The sequence below is a fragment of the Ranitomeya variabilis genome, chromosome 7, assembly GCF_051348905.1.
Source record: "Ranitomeya variabilis isolate aRanVar5 chromosome 7, aRanVar5.hap1, whole genome shotgun sequence".
NCBI lineage: Eukaryota > Metazoa > Chordata > Amphibia > Anura > Dendrobatidae > Ranitomeya > Ranitomeya variabilis.
In genome coordinates, this window is record NC_135238.1 from 2268830 (window position 1) to 2294932 (window position 26103).

A 26103-nucleotide genomic window follows, 5' to 3' on the forward strand; every position below is an offset into this window, starting at 1 on the left:
GGAGCCCTTCGATCTGCCCCCACACCGACTGACTGCAGCGATCTGGTCTTTCCTACCCCTCCGTCCTGTCTTCCGCGGCCCTCCGCGCCCCCCCCCCCGCTGTCCGATCCCATCCCACCATACTTAGAGTCCCGGTGTCCCTCTGTCTTGTCCTATGAGCGCTGCTATCTTCCAAAATGGCGGGCGCATGCGCAGTGCGCCGGTCGAATCTGCTGGCTGGCAGATTGATTCCAGGTACATTTTGATCACTGTGATAGAACCTATCACAGTGATTAAAATAAAAAAATAGTAAATAAACCCCCCCCCCCCATTATCACCCCTATAGGTAGGGAACATAATAAAATAAAGAAAATATATTTATTTTTATTTTTCCACTAGGGTTAGGGCTAGAATTAGGGTTGGAGTTAGGGTTGCAATTAGGGATAGGGTTAGAATTAGGGTTGCGGTTAGGGTTAGAATTAGGGTTAGGGTTGCGGTTAGGGTTAGAATTAGAATTAGGGTTAGGTTTAGAATTAGGCTATGTGCACACAGTGCGGATTTGGCTGCGGATCTGCAGCGGATTGGCCGCTGTGGATTCGTAGCAGTTTTCCATCACGTCACCGTACCGTGTAAACCTATGGAAAACCAAATCCGCTGTGCCCATGGTGCGGAAAATGCTGCTCGGTATTTTCCGCAGCATGTCAGTTCTTTGTGCGGATTCCGCAGCGTTTTACTCCTGTTCCTGTATAGGAATCCGCAGGTAAAATCCGCACAAAAACACTGGAAAACCGCAGGTAAAACGCAGTGCGTTTTACCTGCAGATGTTTCAAAAACGGTGCGGAAAAAATCAGCGCGTGGGCACATAGTCTTAGGGTTGGAATTAGGGTTGGAATTGAGGTTAAGATTAGGGTTACGGGTGTGTTGGGGTTAGCGTTAGGCTTGTGGTTGGGGTTAGGGTTGGGATTAGGGTTAGGGTTGGGGTTAGGGGTGTGTTGGGGTTAAGGTTGTGGTTAGGGGTGTGTTGGGGTTAAGGTTGTGGTTAGGGGTGTGTTGGGGTTAAGGTTGTGGTTAGGGGTGTGTTGGGGTTAGGGTTGTGGTTAGGGTTATGGCTAGAGTTGGGATTAGGGTTAGGGGTGTGTTGGGGTTAGTGTTGAAGTTAGAATTGAGGGGTTTCCACTGTTTAGGCACATCAGGGGGTCTCCAAACGCGACATGACGCCACCATTGATTCCTGCCAATCTTGCGTTCAAAAAGTCAAATGGTGCTCCCTCCCTTCCGAGCCCTGGCGTGTGCCCAAACAGTGGTTTATCCCCACATATGGGGAACCAGCATATTCAGGACAAACTGGACAACAACTTTTGGGGTCCAATTTCTCCCCATTACCCTTGTGAAAATAAAAATTGCGGGCTAAAAAATCATTTTTGAGGAAAGAAAAATGATTTTTTATTTTCATGGCTCTGCGTTATAAACTGCAGTGAAACACTTGGGGGTTCAAAGTACTCACCACACGTCTAGATAAGTTCCTTGGGGGGTCTAGTTTCCAAAATAGGGTCACTTGTGGGGAGTTTCTACTGTTTAGGCACATCAGGGGCTCTGCAAACGCAATGTGACGCCCGCAGACCTTTCCATCAAAGTCTGCATTTCAAAACGTCACTACTTCCCTTCCAAGCCCCGACGTGTGCCCAAACAATGGTTTACCCCCACATATGGGGTACCAGCATATTCAGGACAAACTGGACAACAACTTTTGGGGTTCAATTTCTCCCCTTTACCCTTGTGAAAATAAAAATTGCGGGCTAAAAAATCATTTTTGAGGAAAGAAAAATGATTTTTTTTTTCTTTTCACGGCTCTGCGTTGTAAACTTCTGTGAAGCACTTTGGGGTTCAAAGTGCTCACCACACATCTAGATAAGTTCCTTGGGGGGTCTAGTTTCCAAAATGGTGTCACTTATGTGGGGTTTCTACTGTTTAGGCACATCAGGGCCTCTGCAAACGCAATGTGACGCCCGCAGACCTTTCCATCAAAATCTGCATTTCAAAACGTTAATACTTCCCTTCCGAGCCCCGACGTGTGCCCAAACAGCGGTTTACCCCCACATGTGAGTTATCGGTGTACTCAGGGGAAATTGCCGGAACAAATTTTAGGATCCATTTTATCCTGTTGCCCATGTGAAAATGAAAAAATTGAGGCTAAAAGAACTTTTTTGTGAAAAAAGTACTTTTTCATTTTTACGGATCAATTTGTGAAGCACCTGGGGGTTTAAAGTGCTCAATATGCATCTAGGTAAGTTCCTTTGGGGTCTAGTTTCCAAAATTGGGGCACTTGTGGGGGAGCTCCAATGTTTAGGCACACAGGGGCTCTCCAGACGCGACATGTTATCCGCTAAAGATTGGAGCCAATTTTTCATTCAAAAAGTCAAATGGCGCTCCTTCCCTTCCGAGCCCTGTTGTGCTCCCAAACAGTGGTTCCCCCCATATATGGGGTATCGGCGTACTCGGGACAAATTGGACAGCAACTTTTGGGGTCCAGTTTCTCTTTTTACCCTTGGGAAAATTAAAAAAATTGTTGCTAAAAGATCATTTTTGGGCCTAAAAAGTAAAATGTTTATTTTTTCCTTCCATGTTGCTTCTGCTGCTGTGAAACACCTGAAGGGTTAATAAACTTCTTGAATGTGGTTTTGAGCACCGTGAGGGGTGCAGTTTTTAGAATGGTGTCACTTTTGGGTATTTTCAGCCATATAGACCCCTCAAACGGACTTCAAATGTGAGGTGGTCCCTAAAAAAAATGGTTTTGTAAATTTTGTTGTAAAATTGAGAAATCACTGGTCAAATTTTAACCCTTATAACTCCCTAACAAAAAAAAAAAATTTGTTTCCAAAATTGTGCTGATGTAAAGTAGACATGTGGGAAATGTTATTTATTAACTATTTTGTGTCACATAACTCTCTGGTTTAACAGAATAAAAATTCAAAATGTGAAAATTGCGAATTTTTCGCCAAATTTCCGTTTTTTTCACAAACGCAATAATTATCTACCTAAATTTACCACTAGCATGAAGCCCACTATGTCACGAAAAAGCAGTCTCAGAATCGCTAGGATCCGTTGAAGCGTTCCTGAGTTGCCTCATAAAGGGACACTGGTCAGAATTGCAAAAAATGGCCAGGTCATTAAGGTCAGAATAGGCTGGGTCATGAAGGGGTTAAAAGCCCTTCCCACCTCCAACTCTCCAGTGTCTTTCCTGTCCCCCATGGGGCATGAAGAGGTTATCGTATGCTGTAGCGGCTGGAGCCTGCAGTGTACCTTCTCAAACCGGGCTGTGTGGTCATGGGTTCATCCCTCCTCGGTTTCTGCTCCCGTCGCCAGCTGCCTTGGGACCTTCCCAGCCCACCTCGTCCCCACATGGGGGTAAAGCGGGCCGGTGATCCCCGACCGGAGGCCTCCCGTAGCTCTCCGTTCTCTCTTCCTCCACTACACGCTGTTCGGCGTTCCGGAAGTGACGTCTCTATGAGAGCCGCGTCACTTCTGGGCCTTGCGTTCCACGGTGGAACACATGCGCTTCCTGGTCCGGAACTGCTGAACGGCATGCAGAACACACAAAGGTTAACCTGAGTCTGCTTCTGACCCCGGGAGGAAGTGGGGGAAACTCCTATCGCGCTGAGGGCAGGGTTTACATTTATTTAAACCTGCCTGAAGACACCTTCCAGGTAAGACTGATACCCAGTATGGATGGTGCTTCCTGCTCTGCGTCTGCAGAACCCAACGCTGCACCTGCTCCTGTATGTATGATATGGGGAGGGTCCTAGGCTAGGGGTTTGGTAGGTTAAGGTCCCCTACTTACACTTCTCACCCTCTTTTTGTAGGGAGACAAGTCTGCCCATAGTATCCCTGCCAAAAAACCTCCAAAATGTGCTATCGGCAATAAGAAGCTTCCTGCGTTATGGTAGAAAAAGCTCTGTCAGGCATGCACAGATAAAGTAGTCAGGGCAGAACAGCCCTCTCTCATCGAAGAGATCCGTTCGCTGGTCAAGCAGGGGGTTCAATCCTCCTTAGCCGCCTTTACTCCTCCACCACCTCCATTCCTTCCAGGGCCATCTGCCTCTAAAAAATGGAAAATTGACATAGTGGACTCAGTCTGAGCACTCTTATTCCTCATCCTCTGAAAAATGGGAAGAATCTTTGTCCCCCAGAGTTTCGGAGGCTAGAAAATATTTTATTCTCTCCAGAATATATAGAAGAGTTGGTAAGCACAGTGCGTGCTACTATGGGGTTGGAGGAGGAGTCAGTCCCACAGTCTATTCAGGAGGAAATGTTTGGAGGCCTGAAAGCAGGGAAACGTATGGGTTTCCCAGTTCATAAAAACATTCTGGACCTAACAGCTCAGGAATGGGAACTTCCAGAAAAATGCCTTTCCACCCCTTCAGAGTTGAAACACAGGTTTCCTCTGGATGATAAATCTCCCACCTGGAAGATTCCTAAGGTGGATATTCAGGTGGCTAGAGTGGCTAAAAAAAACTTCGCTCCCCTTTGAGGATTCTTCACAATTGAAGGATCCTATGGATAGAAAATAGTCTCCTGGGAAACGTCCACCTCTGCGTTAAAATCTAAGATCGCCTCCACCTGCGTAGCCAGAGCTCTCTACAGATGGCTTGACGAACTGGAAAAACCATATATCCCAGGGTACTTCAAGGGGTGAACTACTGGATTCCTTTCCTATTCTCCAAAGAGCTTCTGGGTTTCTTTCAGATTCATCTATGGAATCAATCAGGATTGCCTCCAGGTCCCTAGTTTAATCAAAATCAGCCAGAAGAGCCTTGTGGCTCAAAATGTGGAGCGGGGATGTCACTTCAAAAGTTAAGTTGTGCTCAATCCCCTTTAAGGGCGAATATGTTTTTGGTCCCGCTCTGGATGAAATATTAGAGAGGGGCACTGACAAGAAAAAAGTTCTTTCTGAGCAAAATCCTCTCAAAAAGCGTTTTTCTTTTCGTGCCCCACAGTCCCAGACCCCCCAGACAAGGGGAAAAGGTAAAACTGGGAGATGGAGTTATGCAAAGGGGAAAGGTAGAAACATTCTGATTCCCCAGTAGCAGGATAAGCAATGACTCCGACCCGATGGGGGGGAGGCTCGCAAAAAATTTTCCGCCGTTGGCGGGCCATTTCCAGCTCCCAGTGGGTCCTCAATATCATCAAGGAGGGCCTCCTGATAGAGTCTGACTCCTCTCCTCATCGGGGTCTGAGGGTCACCTCCCTTCCATCTCCGGGAGCCTAACTAATTATAATGCCGGGCCTTCAGGATCTCCTAAGGTCAAACGCTATCTCCCCAGTACCTCTGGAACAATGGGGAACAGGCCACTATTCCCATCTTTTCTTAGTAAAAAAAAAACCTTCAGGGGAGGCACGAATAATTATAACTCTAAAAAATCTCAATCAGCACATCTTCTATCGCAGATTCAAGATGGAATCGGTAAAATCGGCCAGTCCCCTGATAGGCCCAAACTTCTTCATGGCGACCATAGATCTCAAAGATGCCTACTTCCATGTGCCAATCCATCCACGACACAGGAAGCACCTGAGGTTTACAGTACAGCAAAATCAACAGGTGAAGCACTTTCAATTCAACATGCTCCCCTTTGGCATCTCTTCGGCACCGACAGTTTTTTCCAAAATAATGGCAGAAGCAGTTTCTTATATCCGGAAACAAGGAATCTGCATAGGTCCATATCTGGATGATATGCTAGTTGTAGGTTCTTCTGCTCAGATTCTCAGGAGCCACGTGTCAAAAACTCGACATTCTGCAATCACTGAGATGGCTGCCCAATCTGAAAAAATCCCAGCTTGAGCCCTCCAAAATAAGGAAGTTTCTGGGGGTTCTGTTAGATTCTGGGAAGCAGATGTAATTTCTTCCGGAAGACCATCGCCGGACTTGGATAAACAAGGGCACAAATTTCAGGAAGCAAAGATCCCCTACTCTTCGGGAAGCCATGTCAGTACTAGGCTCCATGACGGCTTCCATTCAGTCTGTGTCATGGGCACAAGCCCACTCCAGAGTTCTCCAAGCCCACATCCTTGAAGGGAACCGGTCATCCCCAAAATCGAGGGTGAGCTAAGCCCACCGGCATCAGGGGCTTATCTACAGCATTCTGTAATGCTGTAGATAAGCCCCTGATGTATCCTAAAAGATGAGAAAAAGAGGTCAGATTATACTCACTCGGGCGGTCCGATCCGGTGGGCGTGGCGGTCCGGTCCGGGGCCTCCCATCTTCATAGGATGACGTCCTCTTCTGGTATTCACAATGCGGCTCCGGCGCAGGTGTACTTTGTCTGCCCTGTTGGGTGCACAGGCACCGGGAAAGGTCTGAGAGGCCCGGCACCTGCGCACTGCAGTACTTTGCTCTGCCCTCAACAGGGCAGACAAAGTACTCCTGCGCCGCAGCGTGCAGACCAGAAGAGGATGTCATCTGATGAAGATGGGAGGCGCCGGACCGGGACCGTCCCTGGGTGAGTATAATCTAACCTCTTTTTCTTATTTTTTGGGATACATCGGGGGCTTATCTACAGCATTCCAGAAGGCTGTAGATAAGCCCCTGATGCTGGTGGGCTTAGCTTACCCTCGATTTTGGGGGTGACTGGTTCCCATTAAGATGTGGAACGTGAGTCCCAGATCTCTGAACAAGAGGGTACACACTCCAGGACATGCAAGAGGTTCTCTAGCATGGTGGTTGAACCCCCAAAACCTTTGCAGATGGGTGAATTGGTCTCAATTCCCCCTAGTTACTGTAACATCTGATGCCAGCAAACGAGGCTGGGGTGCCATAGTGTCTCGTGTTCCTTTTCAGGGTCTCTGGGATCAAAGAACAAGCAGCAAATCCTCCAACTTCAGGAAGCTGAAAGCAGTGGAGGCTCTCCTGGCCGCAACCAACCTAGTGTCCGGATGTCATGTCAGAATTTATTTGGACAACATGACTACAGTAGCCCACCTCAAACATCAAGGGAGCTCAAGGATGAACAACTTAAAGGGCATTTCAAATCGAATATTTTGCTGGGCTGAAAAACGCCTGTCCCTGACAGAGGTTCATCTGAAGGGATCCTCCAATTGCCAGGTGGATTTCCTGAGCCATTAGGACATACAGCCAGGAGAGAGGAGCCTGAACAAAAATGTCTTCAGGACATTGGTAAACAGATGGGGCGTACCTGAAATCAACTTGCTTCAGGTCAGAACACCCAGGTCGAGGACTTTTTCTCCCTGAATCCCAGCAACAACGCCAGGGCAGTGGATGCCTTTGCTCAAAAGTAGAACTTTCGATTGGCCTACGCTTTTCCGCCAATCCTGTTGTTGGCAAAGACTCTTCGGAAGATCGGGTCCCAACCATCATCGTGACTCCAGTGTGGCCAAAGAGAAGTTGGTTCAACCTCATTGTAGAGCTGCATATAGACGGTCCAGTTCACCTACTACAGGAGACAAACCTTCTTGTTCAAGGACCCCTTCTGCATCCCGAACCTCAAAAATTAAATCTAGCTGCCTGGTTACTGAGGCCCAGGTGCTGAGAGCTAGAGGACTTTCAGACACAGTAATTGCTACCTCACAGAGATCTAGGAAGCCAGTTACGAATGCTATATATAATAAGGTATGGAAGAAGTTTTCATCTTTCTGTCTCCCAAACCTACCTGATCCGTTCCATCCTAATATTCCACAGGTGTTAGACTTCTTAAAAAAAAGGGCTAGACATTGGTCTTAGGCCTAGTACTCTGAAGGTTCAGGTTTTTGCCCTAAGCTCTATGTTCGATCAAGATTTGGCCAACCACCGTTGGATTAAAAGATTAATATCTTCAGCCCTCAGATCACATCCCAGAATGCAGACTGTTGTCCCTCCTTGGGACTTAAATGTCGTCCTCAAAGGGCTTACACGACCTCCGTTTGAACCCCTATCTTCCTGCACTCCTCAATTTCTGGCATACAAAGCTGCCTTTCTTGTCGCCATCACCACGGCAAGACGTGTATTAGAATTACAGGCCCTTTCAGTAAGAGAGCCTTATCTAATAATAAGAGATGACTCTGCAGCGCCCCAGAGTCCTGGTCGTTGCAGTACTGTGGCTCCGCCGCTAAGGGGGGCTATGGTACGTCTGATGGCACTGAAGGAGTTCATCTGACCAGGTATCACAGACACCAATACATTTCACAGTCTGGCCTCCAGGGGGAGCTAAGGGTACTATTCATTAGGCCACTCCTCACAGTCTGGTAAAACTGGGGGTTAGGCAGGAAGTTAGAGAGAACGCTGACTGGGTTGGAACCAGGCAACACCTTGTGGCAGAGGGTGTTGTAGGGGAAGATTCGGTAGGGTCCCTGTCAGGGGTGGGATCCTGACAGAGGCCTGGCAAACAGAGAAAGCTACGGGACCGCGCCTGCACTTCATAGCGGCGGTGCCCTAAGAAAGGACAAGAAGCGAGATTTATTGTGCTGAGTGAGAAACGAGATCAACGCAACAGGGAGAAATACCAGTAGGAGTCGTGCTGTTAGACCGAGGTAACATCCTACTGAGGCGTAACTAACCGGTGGCCGGAACGCCGAGGAAGTACAGAGCTCTAAGCATTACTTCAAACCAACGGCAGGACAGAGGGCTATAGGCTGGCTGTCTCACCTACATCACCTACGCAGACATAGGGGGCAACTTGTGGAGAGGGGCGACTCTAGGGTCCCGGAAGAGCTCCGAGCCTTCCCGTCATACGGGTGCGTCCTACCATAAGATCTGGGGGACGAGATTAAGATGAACATCAGAATCGAGTTGTTGTGAGAGAACACGAGAAACAGACACAACAGTTGTGGGGTACTATCCCGTAAGCACAGCAGGGGAGGACCACAACACACAAGCGCTAGAAGGAAGGCACAGATTTCCATCTGCAAAGGGAACTCTGGAGGTGCCATCGGACCGGCCGGAGTTGCGCAGCCCGGTTAACCGTAGTCCGGACTGAGGACCCAGAAGCCTTCAGTAAAGAGGTAAAGAGACTGCAACCTGGTGTCCTCGTTATTAACTGCGACCGGCACTACACCGCACCACCACCACCATCCACATCCATTACTGTGCGCCCCTCGGCAGGGTCACGGACCGGGTCTAGCCACCGTGACAACCCCAGAGCAGAGACTCAGAGGCCCGGTACCGGGTACCCCTCGGCCCTGCGGCAGTGGGGGCGCTGCAAATTTGGCGTCACGAACAGGATTTACTTAAGCCTGAGGAATCGGGTCATGTGTGCCTTGGAACTGTGATTTATTATACTTGGACTGTGACTTATTGCAAAGACTGTGTGCTGCCATTTACCGCCAAAGGTTCCCGCCAAAAGCCGCCGCAATTGAGACATTATGTGGCGGGCGGAACGAGTGGGGCGTGTCGTCGTGGGAGTAGCTTGGAAGAATGGCGCGAAGGTTGAGCCAGCCCCTCACAGATACTACTATGTTCGGGAGATATGCCCATCAACAAAAAAAGCCCGCCTCCTAATCTGGGATGGCGGCGGGAAGAAACATCGCTATCCGGAAGGGGTAGAACCAGAAGCCCTGGACGACGCGAGGCAGAGCCCGATTGGCGAGATGATGAATGGAGGTCGCCCAGAAGAGGGGGAGAAGGCCCGCGCCAGTCCCAGCCAATGGGAGCTGAGCAACCTTTCACCAGGCTGCGTGGACCGGGAAATTCTCGGGGCGGAAGTGGAGGAGCTCTGCCGTCAGCTTCGGAGTCTGTGTCGGCGGAAAGCCGCTACCAGTGAGGAGCCGCGCCCCTCCCAAGCGCCGGCACCGCAAGCTGAGAAGAAGAGGGCTGACGCCGGGGATGTTGCAGAGGCGGATCGTGCCATTAATCCGGCCCGGGCGGCTGAAAATCCCCTGCTTGTGGACGTAGACGCCCCTCCACCCAGACGGGTGTGTAGCCGCCTTGAATGCGAGCGGCCGTGGGAGACGCTAAAGACCGCCGATGTCCCCTTAAGGCCCACCGTACAACCCGTGAGCCTCCAGGGTGAGTGGATGACCTTTGAATGGACCCGCGCTACCACCAACTTGATCGGGTTCCCTGGAGAGGCTCAGCCTGAGGGGGAGAGCATCGAGATTATCCACCAGCGGGAATATCGCCAGCAGCTACGCAGACAGGAAGAAGAGTGGGCCCGCAAGAAGGAATTCCGCCGACGGGCCGAGCGGGAAAAGGACCTCCAGGCCAAAATCCAGGTTAGGCGGGCGGCTGAGGACTGGGGCCCACAGCGTTATGGAGTCATCAGCACCTTCCGGATGCAGGGAGGTTGGGGCTTCATCAAAGAGCCCGGTCTCGCCTTGGAGGTATTCGTAAACCGGCGGGATGTGGAGGCACACCTCATCAAGGGACACCCGGGCCGGGACCTTTACCCGGGGGACCATGTTCGGTACACCCGCCATTGGGGAGACAAAGGGTGGTATGCTTTGCACGTACGCAAGTATAAGCCAGAAGTGACTGCGCCACCTTCCTATGATTCCCCGGGACCGGCAGTCATTGCTCCAATCTCCTTGTGTGCCAAGTGCCTGCGGACCATCACCCCGAGAAGAACCGTGAGTACACAGACCCCCATTAAAGGTGCGGATGCACTCTATGTGGTAGCCGGTGGTGGGCGGTACTCACGGAAGCCACCCCCAGACTTGGAGGGATAAACCTCGATACCCTGGGTGATGTACATAGTTAACTGTTTCTCTGTTATTTTGCTGCTAAAACCCGTCTAGGGTTACTCTTAAAGGGATCCCTTTGTTGACCCGGGATCCCTATTGTTTTTGTTTGTTTTTCTACTTTTTGCACAAGTTATCCAGAACTGCTGAATCATGAACAATGCATGATACAAACTCCTTGTATATAGTTTGCACCTTCTTAAAGGTGCTCTCTACTGGTTTTACATAAAAGACGGACTCTTTGCGAAGATATGGTTCTTGGAACCTGCACTGGAGTCCTTGCTACATACGGACTTGCAGCTTGAAAAGTTGCATTACCTCATAGAGACTTGGTCCCCTCTTAAAGGGGATGTTCACATCCTGCACTTATGAACAGTGTTGCCTTAAGATGGTTGAATGGCAATAATGTCCTGAAAAGAAAGTATTGATGATGTTGATATGTGAAAGTTAAATGTAACCAACTAGTTGATTGTAAGAAATGTTCAATAATGTTACTAGAAGAATGAGGACAGGAAGTGAACCCGTAGGGGTTAGTAGTGAGTCCTCCTAGGAGCCATATAGAGATGGCTCAGTGATCTTAAACTGAAAGAAAAATGATATGTTCTATACTGTGTATAGTAGTGGAAGGACAGTAGGCTCGGGCGGAAAGGAGCGGTCCTGTAACAGAAAGGAGAGGCTGTAGGTCTGGAGCAGTTAGGACAGGCGGTCCTGCAGATTTAAAGAAGGAGAATGCATAAAAGTTAATTAGCCTTATATGTGATATAAGAAGGTCTTTAGTGGATTTAGCGAGTACGTCCTTAAAGGCAAAGTTGGATTATTGTTCAAAAATTTTGCACTTAGTAGAATACCCGGTTGGGTAAGAAAAGTTATTTATAGTCAAGTTATTTAAAAGTATTTAACCATGTTTGTAACGTTCAAGTGTCCTCACCTCCCATAAAGGGAAGCTGTGTTAAAAAGTTTACTTGTACTTGCATTTTAAAAATTGTATGTCTTTTTGCTGACATGTATTGTTGTTTTCTTCCCAGTCCAGGAGTACTGGATTTAACCGGGGGGGGAGTGCAGCGCCCCAGAGTCCTGGTCGTTGCAGTACTGTGGCTCCGCCGCTAAGGGGGGCTATGGTACGTCTGATGGCACTGAAGGAGTTCATCTGACCAGGTATCACAGACACCAATACATTTCACAGTCTGGCCTCCAGGGGGAGCTAAGGGTACTATTCATTAGGCCACTCCTCACATACTGGTAAAACTGGGGGTTAGGCAGGAAGTTAGAGAGAACGCTGACTGGGTTGGAACCAGGCAACACCTTGTGGCAGAGGGTGTTGTAGGGGAAGATTCGGTAGGGTCCCTGTCAGGGGTGGGATCCTGACAGAGGCCTGGCAAACAGAGAGAAAGCTACGGGACTGCGCCTGCACTTCATAGCGGCGGTGCCCTAAGAAAGGACAAGAAGCGAGATTTATTGTGCTGAGTGAGAAACGAGATCAACGCAACAGGGAGAAATACCAGTAGGAGTCGTGCTGTTAGACCGAGGCAACATCCTACTGAGGCGTAACTAACCGGTGGCCGGAACGCCGAGGAAGTACAGAGCTCTAAGCATTACTTCAAACCAACGGCAGGACAGAGAGCTATAGGCTGGCTGTCTCACCTACATCACCTACGCAGACATAGGGGGCAACTTGTGGAGAGGGGCGACTCTAGGGTCCCGGAAGAGCTCCGAGCCTTCCCGTCATACGGGTGCGTCCTACCATAAGATCTGGGGGCCGAGATTAAGATGAACATCAGAATCGAGTTGTTGTGAGGGAACACGAGAAACAGACACAACAGTTGTGGGGTACTATCCCGTAAGCACAGCAGGGGAGGACCACAACACACAAGCGCTAGAAGGAAGGCACAGATTTCCACCTGCAAAGGGAACTCTGGAGGTGCCATCGGACCGGCCGGACTTGCGCAGCCCGGTTAACCGTAGTCCGGACTGAGGACCCAGAAGCCTTCAGTAAAGAGGTAAAGAGACTGCAACCTGGTGTCCTCGTTATTAACTGCGACCGGCACTACACCGCACCACCACCACCATCCACATCTATCACTGTATGCCCCTCAGCAGGGTCACGGACCGGGTCTAGCCACCGTGACAACCCCAGAGCAGAGACTCGGAGGCCCGGTACCGGGTACCCCTCGGCCCTGCGGCAGTGGGGGCGCTGCAACTCTATAGTTCATCTTGATCCATTCTTCCTCCCTAAGGTTGTGTCCAATTTTCACCGGTCTGAAGAGATCGTCCTTCCCTCCTTCTGCCAGTATCCAGGCAATCGAAGAGAGGAAGAATTCCATACCCTCGATGTTCGACGTACCATCTTACTCTATCTAGAACAAACCAGTCCTTGGAGAATTGACCAGAACCTGTTTGTACATCCATCGGGGCGGAATAAAGGGAAGGTGGTGTCCAAAAGCACCTTCTCAAATTGAAATAAAAAAAGCCATGTCTGAAATGTACTTGGCCCAGGACACCCCAAACCAGGGTCAGAGCCCACTCTACAAGATCCACATCAGTCTCCTGGGTAGAAAGCAGGTGCTTCCACCGAGCAGATCTGCAGAGCTGCAACATGGTCTTCATTACATACCTTCACAAAACACTATAGGATGGACTTATTGTCCAATATTGATCTAGTCTTTGGCCGGAAAGTACTCCAGGCCGTGGTCCCCCCTTGTGCTGTATTAGTTGGTATTCCTCCTATGCTGTCATGGAAGGTGGCTAGAGAAAATAGAATTAGACTTACCGGTAATTTGGTTTCTAGGAACCTTCCACAACAGCAATAATTACCCCCCTATGTTCCTTGGAGTATTCCGGGGACCTTTAAAGGTAACCAGTGCTATGGTGTTTGTTATAAGTCACTGGAGATTTGGAGGTGGGAGGGGTTTTTAACCTATTGTGCTTCCTGTCCCCCATTAGGGTGTGGAGACAACCTCCTATGCTGTCGTGGAAGGTTCCTAGAAATCAAATTGCCGGTAAGTCTAATTCTATTTTTTTTCTCATTAATGTACACTCTGCACCCCATCTTGACTGAAAAAAAACAAATGTAGAAATTTTTGCAAATTTATTGAAAAGAAAAACTGAAATATCACATGGTCATAAGTATTCAGCCCCTTTGCTCAGTATTGAGTAAAGCACCTTTTGAGCTAGTACAAGCCATGAGTCTTCTTGGAAATGATGCAACAAGTTTTTCACACCTGGATTTGGGTATCCTCTGCATTTCTAACTTGCAGATCCTCTCCAAGTCCGTCAGGTTGGATGGTGAACGTTGGTGGACGCCATTTTCAGGTCTCTCCAGAGATGCTCCATTGGGTTTAGGTCAGGGCTCTAGCTGGGCCAGTCAGGAATGGTCACAGAGTTGTTCTGAAGCCACTCCTTTGTTGTTTTAGCTGTGTGCTTAGGGTCATTGTCTTGTTGGAAGGTGAACCTTCGGCCAAGTCTGAGGTCCAGAGCACTCTGGAAGAGGATTTCATCCAGGATATCTCTGTACTTGGCCGCATTCATGTCTCCTTCAATGACAACCAGTCGTCCTGTCCCTGCAGCTGAAAAACACCCCCATAGCATGATGCTGCCACCACCAAGTTTCACTGTTGGGATTGTACTGGGCAGGTGATGAGCAGTGCCTGGTTTTCTCCACACATATCGCTTAGAATTATCACCAAAAAGGTTCATCTTTGTCTCATCAGACCAGAGAATCTTATTTCTCATAGTCTGGAAGTCCTTCATGTGTTTTCTAGCAAACTCTACACAGGCTTTTTTTATGTCTTGCATTGAGGAGAGGCTTCCGTCAGGCCACTCTGCCATAAAGGCCCGACTGGTGGAGGGCTGCAGTGATAGTTGACTTTGTGGAACTTTCTCCATACTGCATCTCTGGAGCTCAGCCACAGTGATCTTGGGGTTCTTCTTTTCCTATTGCCACGACAGCACCCTTACGAGAGAGGGGATCCGCCCACCATCTGGACAGGAACCTACAGGATTTAAAGGGGCGGTCCCCCTCACCACTCCAGTTTGGGTTCCTGTCCGGATGGCGGGAGCCTGCAGGAAGATTCTCTTACCCGGGTCCACCATGCCTCTGCGCGGTTTTCCCTGAGAACGGCAGAATCGGGGACTCTGGAGGCAGCGTCGGGGGTGTTCTTTTTCAGACCCCTCCTCGTCTGATCGTGGGTACACGTTCCCAGGGGCCGGGCACGCCGCCCTGGGTCGCGTGAATGCCGCAGCGCTGTCTGTAAGCGCGCGGCGCCGGCTCAGCGTCCTTCATACAGAGGACCCGGAAGTGGATGGTAAGACTTCCGGGTTATGCTGGGGGAGGAGGCGCGGCTGCCTGTATTAAGCAGCGGTGTCTGCAGAAGAATGTGCGGCATTATGTCTTCAGTTGCGGATACAGAGCACCTTCAGGTGGAGGTGCCTGATCAGCGTAAGAAGGACAGCAGTCGCTCCAGGAGCATTAGCAGCGTGGTACGGGGGCAGGAGCAGGCAAGTGCCTCGACGTCACGTATGGATTCCCCTCCTCAGAGACCGGTACTATACAGTCAGCCTTGGTGAGTGTTTTCAGAAAAAAACAAGTAGCTGATATAGCTTGTCTGTCCTTGTGCTTTGTTTTAGGCCAAAAAATCGGCTAAATCCAAGCACAAGCAATGTGCCTTATGTGCGGTTCCCCTGCCTGATAGTTATCAGAAAAGGCTCTGCCAAACTTGTATTTGTCAGACCTTGGAAGAGGAGGCTCCCCTTCGTGCATCAGACCTCAGGGCTGTTATAAGGGAGGAGATTAGCAGTTCCCTGAAAAGCAGTCGGCATGAGAGATCCAGGGAGGTATCGCCAGGATCGAGCCCGTCTATGCAAGAGGGTGAATGCTCACGTTCCTCATCACCATCCTCTTCGGATGAAGAGGGGAGACCCTGCTTTTCTGTGGATGGAATGGACGCACTAGTTAAAGCGGTTCGTACCACCATGGGGGTCGTAGAGAACAAGGAGCCAAGGTCAACCCAAGATCTAATGTTTGCAGGGTTGTGCCAAAGGAGCCGTAAATCGTTTCCGGTAGTGGATACGGTAAAAGATCTTGTTAAGCGAGAGTGGGAGAAGCAGGATAAGGGTTTCCTGCCATCATCAGCTAAGAGAAGGTACCCCTTTGATGACAAAGTCCTGGCGGAATGGGTTAAAATTCCTAAAGTGGATGCGGCGGTAGCTTCCACATCTAAATCAACCACCTTACCGCTAGAGGATGTAGGCCTTCTAAAAGACCCTGCGGATAGAAAAGCGGACATGTTCCTTAAAAAAGTATGGGAAGCATCGTCGGGGGCTTTCAAACCGGCAATTGCCGGCACTTGCACTGCCAGATCAGTTATGGTCTGGGTAGCCCAGCTGGAGGAGCAGCTAAAAACTAAGGTGCCTCGTGACAAGCTACTGGATTCACTATCGCAGATTCGGGAAGGTGTAGCATACTTGGCGGACGCCTCGGTGGACTCCCTAAAACTTGCAGCCAGATCAGCAGGACTCTCAAACGCTGCCCGGCGAGCCTTATGGCTTAAAACCTGGAAGGGGGATGCGCAGGCTAGAGCTAAATTATGTACTATTCCGTGTAGGGGTGAGTACTTGTTTGGGCCAGTACTAGATGACATCCTAGCTAAGGCTGATGATAGGAAGAAAGGTTTCCCTAAAGTGTTCAATCCTACCTTTAGGAATACCTTCAAGAGGCGTTTCCCATACCGGAGACCTTACCCAGCCCGGAATTGGGAGCCGGCGGAGCCGAAGAAGAGAAGTTCAGACTTCAACACCTCATCTTCTTCAAGACGTAGGTGAAATTACCGATAAATCGGACCTTCCAGTAGGGGGCAGATTAAAGCATTATTATGCTCAATGGAGCAGGGTAACTTCCAGTAATTGGATCCTAGGTATAGTTAGGTCGGGATTAAAGCTAGAGTTCCGGGAAAGACCTTCAGATTATTTTATATTGACTGCACCTGGTTCCTTAAACCAACAGAAGGCCCTGGAAAAAGAGATTCAAATGCTGAGACAAAAGGAAGTTATTGTAGAGGTTCCAAAAGATCAGGAGGGAGAAGGGTTCTATTCCCCCTTATTCTTAATCCCCAAACCTGATGGTTCCTTTCGAACCATCATAAATTTACGAAAACTGAACAAATTTTTACAATACCATGCCTTTAAAATGGAATCAATTAAATCGGCAACTAAACTTCTTTTTCCCAGGTGTTATATGACAGTCCTGGATTTAAAAGATGCATACTACCATCTGCCCATTCACAAAGATCACCAACGGTTCCTCAGAATGGCGGTGCGCCTAAACAATCAGGTCAGGCACTTTCAGTTTACGGCAATGCCATTTGGATTATCTATGGCACCAAGGGTGTTTACTAAGGTCATTGCGGAAGTAATGGCCTATGTCAGAGAGCAAGATACTTTAGTTATACCCTACTTGGATGACTTCCTAGTAGTGGGTAATTCATTTGTCCAGTGTAAAGATCGCCTAAACTGTATAATATCTTCCCTACAGGACCTAGGTTGGTTGGTCAACCTAGAGAAGTCAAAACTAAGGCCATCGACTATTCAAACCTTCTTGGGTATTCTGCTAAATTCAGAGAAACAGCTGTGTTTTCTTCCCGAAGAAAAGAAGCAGAAGGTCATACACAAAGTCAGCACGGTGATAAAAAGACCAAATCTGACCTTGAGAGATGCAATGTCCCTGTTGGGATCGTTAACAGCGTGTATACCGGCTGTTCAGTGGGCTCAATTCCACACTCGGGTACTACAAGCCCAGGTCTTGGATACAGAGAAGAGCCTTCAAGGTCGGTTGAGCGGAAATCTCAGGCTATCTACCACCACTCTAAACAGTCTAAAATGGTGGCTGGACAGAGAACATTTGTCAAACGGGGTTTGTTGGGAAATAGTACCAGACAACACGATCACTACCGACGCCAGTCCAATAGGATGGGGAGCTCACATAGGAGATGTTTGGACTCAAGGGCAATGGTCTCCCTTAGAAGCCCAAGAATCCTCCAATTGGAAGGAGCTCACGGCAGTAAAAAAATACCCTGCTCAGATGGCTGCCGTTGCTTCAGGACTCCCATGTAAGAGTCCAGTTGGACAACACGACAGTTGTAGCATACCTCAATCATCAGGGAGGGACAAGGTCGAAGTCTCTGATGATCACCACCACAGACATTTTCAATATGGCCGAGACTCATTTTCGCTCTTTCAGCGGTTCACATACGAGGAGAACACAACATACAGGCAGACTACCTCAGCCGTCATTCTCTACGTCAGGGAGAATGGGTTCTAAATCGGCTAGTTTTCAAACAGATAGTGGGTCTGTGGGGATCACCAGTCATAGATCTGTTTGCTACGAGGGAAAACAGACAGACCAGGAAGTTTGCATCCCTTCGGGTAGCGGACAACCCTTCCGTAGTGGACTCCCTCCAGATTCATTGGGGGTTCCCTCTAGCCTATGCATTTCCCCCACTATGTCTGATTCCGCTAGTTCTCAGGAAGATCAGGAAGGAGAGGGCGAGGGTAATACTGATTGCCCCCTTCTGGCCCAGAAGGGCATGGTTCTCCTTACTCAGGGCAATGTCAGTGACCGACCCCTGGGTGTTGCCCGTAATTCCAGATCTTCTTTCTCAGGGTCCATTCCGTTATCCCAGTGTGGAATCTCTGCATCTCACGGCATGGAATTTGAGAGGGAATTATTGAAAAGGAGGGGATTTTCTGATGCTTTAATATCCACCCTTTTAAGTAGCCGAAAGGAAATTACTACTAAAATTTACTGTAAGGTCTGGAAAAAACGTCTTGCCTTTCACCAACAGCCCTTTACGGATAAAATTCCAATTCCGGCTATTCTGGAGTTTTTACAGAAAGGTCGTGAGTTGGGTTTGGCGGTAAATACCCTTAGGGTCCAGGTATCTGCTCTGGGGGCATTGTATAACAGCAATGTAGCAGGAAATAGATGGGTATCTAGGTTTATGAAAGCTATGGATCGGAGTAACCCCGTTCATATTGTTAGATTACCGCCATGGGATCTAAATTTGGTTTTAGACGCTTTAACAGAACCCCCCTTTGAACCGTTAGATTCTGTCTCCATAAAAAATTTAACTTTAAAGACGGCCCTGCTAGTAGCTTTGACTTCTGCTAGAAGAGTGAGTGATATGCAAGCGTTGTCAGTAGACCCTCCTTATCTAATGATTTTTCAGGATAGGCTAGTCTTGAAACCTGACCCAGCATACCTACCGAAGGTAGCCTCTAAATTCCATAGGAGTCAGGAAATATATTTGCCTTCTTTTTGTGATAACCCAGTTTCAGCAGAAGAACAAAAATGTCATATGTTAGACGTTAGAAGAACTGTATTAGAGTACCTACACAAAACAGAACCCTGGAGGCAGAGTAGGGCTCTGTTTGTCTCCTTTCAGAATCCAAGGAAAGGGGCGAGTGTTACTAAAGGTTCTATTGCCAGATGGATCAGAGATGCAATATGTCTTGCCTATACTGCCAAAGGTCAAACTCCTCCAGAAGGCATCAAGGCCCACTCCACTAGAGCCATGGCCTCATCCTGGGCGGAGAAAACGGACGTCTCCATAGACGTGATATGTAAGGCGGCAACGTGGTCATCTCCTTCCACCTTTTATAATCATTACCGTCTTGATCTATTATGTAAGGCCAATTTAGACTTTGGCCGTTCAGTACTCAGTGCTGTGGTCCCTCCCAGGTGATTAGTCTTTGAAAGTCTCTCGTAAGGGTGCTGTCGTGGCGATAGGAAAACCGGTTTTTACTTACCTGTAATAGGATTTTACAGAGTCCACGACAGCACCCGCACATTCCTCCCCGTAGTTAAATCACTGGTTTCTGCACTCTTTGGGTAGTGTGCCATTAGTTATCACTCTTTTAGAGGTGATGGTATTTAGTAATGTTTAAGTATATATGATTATGTACTAACTCAATGGGCGGTGTCCCTTATACTCTGAAACACAAACTGGAGTGGTGAGGGGGACCGCCCCTTTAAATCCTGTAGGTTCCTGTCCAGATGGTGGGCGGATCCCCTCTCTCGTAAGGGTGCTGTCGTGGACTCTGTAAAATCCTATTACCGGTAAGTAAAAACCGGTTTTCCTCTCACCAAGGCTCTTCTCCCACGATTGCTCAGTTTGGCTGGACGGCCAGGTCTAGGAAGACTTCTGGTGGCCCCAAACTTCTTCCATTTAAGGATTATGGAGGCCACTGTGCTCTTAGGAACCTTGAGTACTGCAGACATTCTGTTGTAACTTTGGCCAGATCTGTGCCTTGCCACAATTTTGTCTTTGAGCTCCTTGGCCAGTTCCTTTGATCTCATGATTCTCATTTGGTCTGACAAGCACTGTGAGCTGTGAGGTCTTATATAGACAGGTGTGCGCCTTTCCAAATCAAGTCCTATCAGTTAAATTACACACATCTGGACTCCAATGTAGGAGTAGAACCATCTCAAGGAGGATCACAAGGAAATGGACAGCAAGGGACTTGCATATGAGTGTCTGAGCAAAGGGGCTGAATACTTATGACCATGGGATATTTCAGTTTTTCTTGTAATAAATTTCCAAAAATTTCTACATTTCTGTTTTTTTTTCAGCCAAGATGTGGTGCAGAGTGAACATTAATGAGAAAAAAATGAACTTTTTTTGAATTCACCAAATGGCTGCAATGAAACAGAGTGAAAAATTTAAACGGGTCTGAATACTTTCCGTACCCACTGTGTATATAGGGGAGGCTGTGTGGGACTCATGCAGTATATATATAGGGAGGCTGTGTGGGGCTCATGCGGTATATACAGGGAGGCCGTGTGGGGCTCATGCAGTGTATATAAGGAGGCCGTGTGGGGCTCATGCAGTATATATATATATATAGGGAGGCCGTGTGGGGCTCATGCAGTGTATATAGGGAGGCCGTGTGGGGCTCATGCAGTGTATATAGGGAGGCCGTGTGGGGCTCATGCAGTATATATAGGGAGGCCGTGTGGGGCTCATGCAGTATATATAGGGAGGCCGTGTGGGGCTCATGCAGTATATATAGGGAGGCCGTGTGGGGCTCATGCAGTATATATAGGGAGGCCGTGTGGGGCTCATGCAGTATATATATAGGGAGGCTGCGTGGGGCTCATGCAGTATATATAGGGAGGCCGTGTGGGGCTCATGCAGTGTATATATAGGGAGGCTGCGTGGGGCTCATGCAGTATATATAGGGAGGCTGTGTGGGGCTCATGCAGTGTATATATATGGAGGCCGTGTGGGGCTCATGCAGTATATATATGGAGGCCGTGTGGGGCTCATGCAGTGTATATATATGGAGGCCGTGTGGGGCTCATGCAGTATATATAGGGAGGCCGTGTGGGGCTCATGCAGTATATATAGGGAGGCCGTGTGGGGCTCATGCAGTATATATATAGGGAGGCCGTGTGGGGCTCGTGCAGTATATATAGGGAGGCCGTGTGGGACTCATGCAGTATATATAGGGAGGCCGTGTGGCACTCATGCAGTATATATATGGAGGCCGTGTGGGGCTCGTGCAGTGTATATATATATATAGGGAGGCCGTGTGGGGCTCGTGCAGTATATATATATGGAGGCCGTGTGGGGCTCATGCAGTATATATATAGGGAGGCTGTGTGGGGCTCATGCAGTATATATATGGAGGCCGTGTGGGGCTCGTGCAGTGTATATATATATATATATATATATATATATAGGGAGGCCGTGTGGGGCTCGTGCAGTATATATATGGAGGCCGTGTGGGGCTCGTGCAGTATATATAGGGAGGCCGTGTGGGGCTCATGCAGTATATATATAGGGAGGCCGTGTGGGGCTCATGCAGTATATATAGGGAGGCCGTGTGGGGCTCATGCAGTATATATAGGGAGGCCGTGTGGGGCTCATGCAGTATATATAGGGAGGCCGTGTGGGGCTCATGCAGTATATATAGGGAGACTGTGGGGCTCATGCAGTATATATAGGGAGGCCGTGTGGGGCTCATGCAGTATATATAGGGAGGCCGTGTGGGGCTCATGCAGTATATATAGGGAGGCTGTGTGGGGCTCATGCAGTATATATAGGGAGGCCGTGTGGGGCTCATGCAGTGTATATAAGGAGGCCGTGTGGGGCTCATGCAGTATATATAGGGAGGCCGTGTGGGGCTCATGCAGTGTATATAAGGAGGCCGTGTGGGGCTCATGCAGTATATATAGGGAGGCCGTGTGGGGCTCATGCAGTATATATAGGGAGGCCGTGTGGGGCTCATGCAGTATATATAGGGAGGCCGTGTGGGGCTCATGCAGTCAGGGTGGATTGATTTAAATCACGCCGATTTAAATCATGATTTAAATCACGATTTAAATCAAAAGATTTTTTTCTATTTAAATCGGATCGATTTAAATCATGATTTTAATCATGATTTAAATCACTGATTTAAATCAAAAGGTTTTTTTTAATATAAATCACGATTAAAATGAGAAGTGAGAGCAGTGCGCATGTGCGCCCATAGTTACACGGACGAAACTAGGGGCAACGATCTAACGCCAGGGTGAGGGGGGGACCCCAAAGTAAGTAAAAATCTTTTTTGTTTTACTATATGGCAATAGGTAGGTGTTTAAAAGCAGCATGTCTTAATTGTATAAACTATTAATAGCCTCCACATTTTGTTCATACTGCCCCTTTAATTCCACACTTCTAGCTTGGTTTCACTTTTGGTTTAGTTTCTTTTTCCATTCAGTTGACATGCCCAAACTTGTTGGATAGTCAGCATCCTACAGAAACCTCTGGAAGAGCATGGCATTGTGAATGTTACACATATACAGCCTTTATTCTACTGAGTTAAACAACTCAGCTTTATCTCATGATGGAAGAACCTTTGGATGGTAAAATATTTTCCTCAAAAAGCAGTTTATTGAAAAAAATCCGATTTAAATCAAAAAAATCCGATTTAAATCAAAAAAATCCGATTTTTTTGATTTTTTTAAAAAAACATTGATTTTTATCCACCCTGCATGCAGTATATATAGGGAGGCCGTGTGGGACTCATGCAGTATATATATGGAGGCCGTGTGGGGCTCGTGCAGTGTATATATATATATAGGGAGGCCGTGTGGGGCTCGTGCAGTATATATATATGGAGGCCGTGTGGGGCTCATGCAGTATATATATAGGGAGGCTGTGTGGGGCTCATGCAGTATATATATGGAGGCCGTGTGGGGCTCGTGCAGTGTATATATATATATATATATATAGGGAGGCCGTGTGGGGTTCGTGCAGTATATATATGGAGGCCGTGTGGGGCTCGTGCAGTATATATAGGGAGGCCGTGTGGGGCTCATGCAGTATATATAGGGAGGCCGTGTGGGGCTCATGCAGTATATATAGGGAGGCCGTGTGGGGCTCATGCAGTATATATAGGGAGGCCGTGTGGGGCTCATGCAGTATATATAGGGAGGCCGTGTGGGGCTCATGCAGTATATATAGGGAGGCCGTGTGGGGCTCATGCAGTATATATATGGAGGCCGTGTGGGGCTCGTGCAGTGTATATATATATATATATAGGGAGGCCGTGTGGGGCTCGTGCAGTATATATATATGGAGGCCGTGTGGGGCTCATGCAGTATATATATGGAGGCTGTGTGGGGCTCGTGCAGTGTATATATATATATATATATATATATATATATATATATATATATATATATATATATATATATATATATATATATATATATATAGGGAGGCCGTGTGGGGCTCGTGCAGTATATATATGGAGGCCGTGTGGGGCTCGTGCAGTATATATAGGGAGGCCGTGTGGGGCTCATGCAGTATATATATAGGGAGGCCGTGTGGGGCTCATGCAGTATATATAGGGAGGCCGTGTGGGGCTCATGCAGTGTATATATAGGGAGGCCGTGTGGGGCTCATGCAGTATATATAGGGAGACTGTGGGGCTCATGCAGTATATATAGGGAGGCCGTGTGGGGCTCATGCAGTATATATAGGGAGGCCGTGTGGGGCTCATGCAGTATATATAGGGAGGCTGTGTGGGGCTCATGCAGTATATATAGGGAGGCCGTGTGGGGCTCGTGCAGTATACAGTGGGGCAAAAAAGTATTTAGTCAGTCAGCAATAGTGCAAGTTCCACCACTTAAAAAGATGAGAGGCGTCTGTAATTTACATCATAGGTAGACCTCAACTATGGGAGACAAACTGAGAAAAAAAAATCCAGAAAATCACATTGTCTGTTTTTTTATCATTTTATTTGCATTTTATGGTGGAAAATAAGTATTTGGTCAGAAACAAACAATCAAGATTTCTGGCTCTCACAGACCTGTAACTTCTTCTTTAAGAGTCTCCTCTTTCCTCCCCTCATTACCTGTAGTAATGGCACCTGTTTAAACTTGTTATCAGTATAAAAAGACACCTGTGCACACCCTCAAACAGTCTGACTCCAAACTCCACTATGGTGAAGACCAAAGAGCTGTCAAAGGACACCAGAAACAAAATTGTAGCCCTGCACCAGGCTGGGAAGACTGAATCTGCAATAGCCAACCAGCTTGGAGTGAAGAAATCAACAGTGGGAGCAATAATTAGAAAATGGAAGACATACAAGACCACTGATAATCTCCCTCGATCTGGGGCTCCACGCAAAATCCCACCCCGTGGGGTCAGAATGATCACAAGAACGGTGAGCAAAAATCCCAGAACCACGCGGGGGGACCTAGTGAATGAACTGCAGAGAGCTGGGACCAATGTAACAAGGCCTACCATAAGTAACACACTACGCCACCATGGACTCAGATCCTGCAGTGCCAGACGTGTCCCACTGCTTAAGCCAGTACATGTCCGGGCCCGTCTGAAGTTTGCTAGAGAGCATTTGGATGATCCAGAGGAGTTTTGGGAGAATGTCCTATGGTCTGATGAAACCAAACTGGAACTGTTTGGTAGAAACACAACTTGTCGTGTTTGGAGGAAAAAGAATACTGAGTTGCATCCATCAAACACCATACCTACTGTAAAGCATGGTGGTGGAAACATCATGCTTTGGGGCTGTTTCTCTGCAAAGGGGCCAGGACGACTGATCCGGGTACATGAAAGAATGAATGGGGCCATGTATCGTGAGATTTTGAGTGCAAACCTCCTTCCATCAGCAAGGGCATTGAAGTTGAAACGTGGCTGGGTCTTTCAACATGACAATGATCCAAAGCACACCGCCAGGGCAACGAAGGAGTGGCTTCGTAAGAAGCATTTCAAGGTCCTGGAGTGGCCTAGCCAGTCTCCAGATCTCAACCCTATAGAAAACCTTTGGAGGGAGTTGAAAGTCCGCGTTGCCAAGCGAAAAGCCAAAAACATCACTGCTCTAGAGGAGATCTGCATGGAGGAATGGACCAGCATACCAACAACAGTGTGTGGCAACCTTGTGAAGACTTACAGAAAACGTTTGACCTCTGTCATTGCCAACAAAGGATATATTACAAAGTATTGAGATGAAATTTTGTTTCTGACCAAATACTTATTTTCCACCATAAAATGCAAATAAAATGATAAAAAAACAGACAATGTGATTTTCTGGATTTTTTTTTCTCAGTTTGTCTCCCATAGTTGAGGTCTACCTATGATGTAAATTACAGACGCCTCTCATCTTTTTAAGTGGTGGAACTTGCACTATTGCTGACTGACTAAATACTTTTTTGCCCCACTGTATATAGGGAGGCCGTGTGGGGCTCATGCAGTATATATAGGGAGGCCGTGTGGGGCTCATGCAGTGTATATAAGGAGGCCGTGTGGGGCTCATGCAGTATATATAGGGAGGCCGTGTGGGGCTCATGCAGTATATATAGGGAGGCCGTGTGGGGCTCGTGCAGTATATATAGGGAGGCCGTGTGGGGCTCATGCAGTATATATATATAGGGAGGCCGTGTGGGGCTCATGCAGTATATATATAGGGAGGCCGTGTGGGGCTCATGCAGTATATATATAGGGAGGCCGTGTGGGGCTCATGCAGTATATATAGGGAGGCCGTGTGGGGCTCATGCAGTATATATATATGGAGGCCGTGTGGGGCTCGTGCAGTATATATAGGGAGGCCGTGTGGGGCTCATGCAGTATATATAGGGAGGCTGCGTGGGGCTCATGCAGTATATATATAGGGAGGCCGTGTGGGGCTCGTGCAGTATATATAGGGAGGCCGTGTGGGGCTCATGCAGTATATATAGGGAGGCTGCGTGGGGCTCATGCAGTATATATATAGGGAGGCCGTGTGGGGCTCATGCAGTATATATATAGGGAGGCCGTGTGGGGCTCATGCAGTATATATATAGGGAGGCTGTGTGGGGCTCGTGCAGTATATATAGGGAGGCCGTGTGGGGCTCGTGCAGTATATATAGGGAGGCTGTGTGGGGCTCGTGCAGTATATATAGGGAGGCCGTGTGGGGCTCGTGCAG

At 48.2% G+C, this 26103-nt stretch overlaps 1 protein-coding gene across 5 annotated transcripts in view; it reads left to right on the forward strand.

Annotated features, from left to right (window-relative positions):
• Positions 1-26103, forward strand: part of PKMYT1 (protein kinase, membrane associated tyrosine/threonine 1) — a 103236-nt gene that overhangs the window by 67848 nt on the left and 9285 nt on the right. The window lies entirely within an intron of this gene.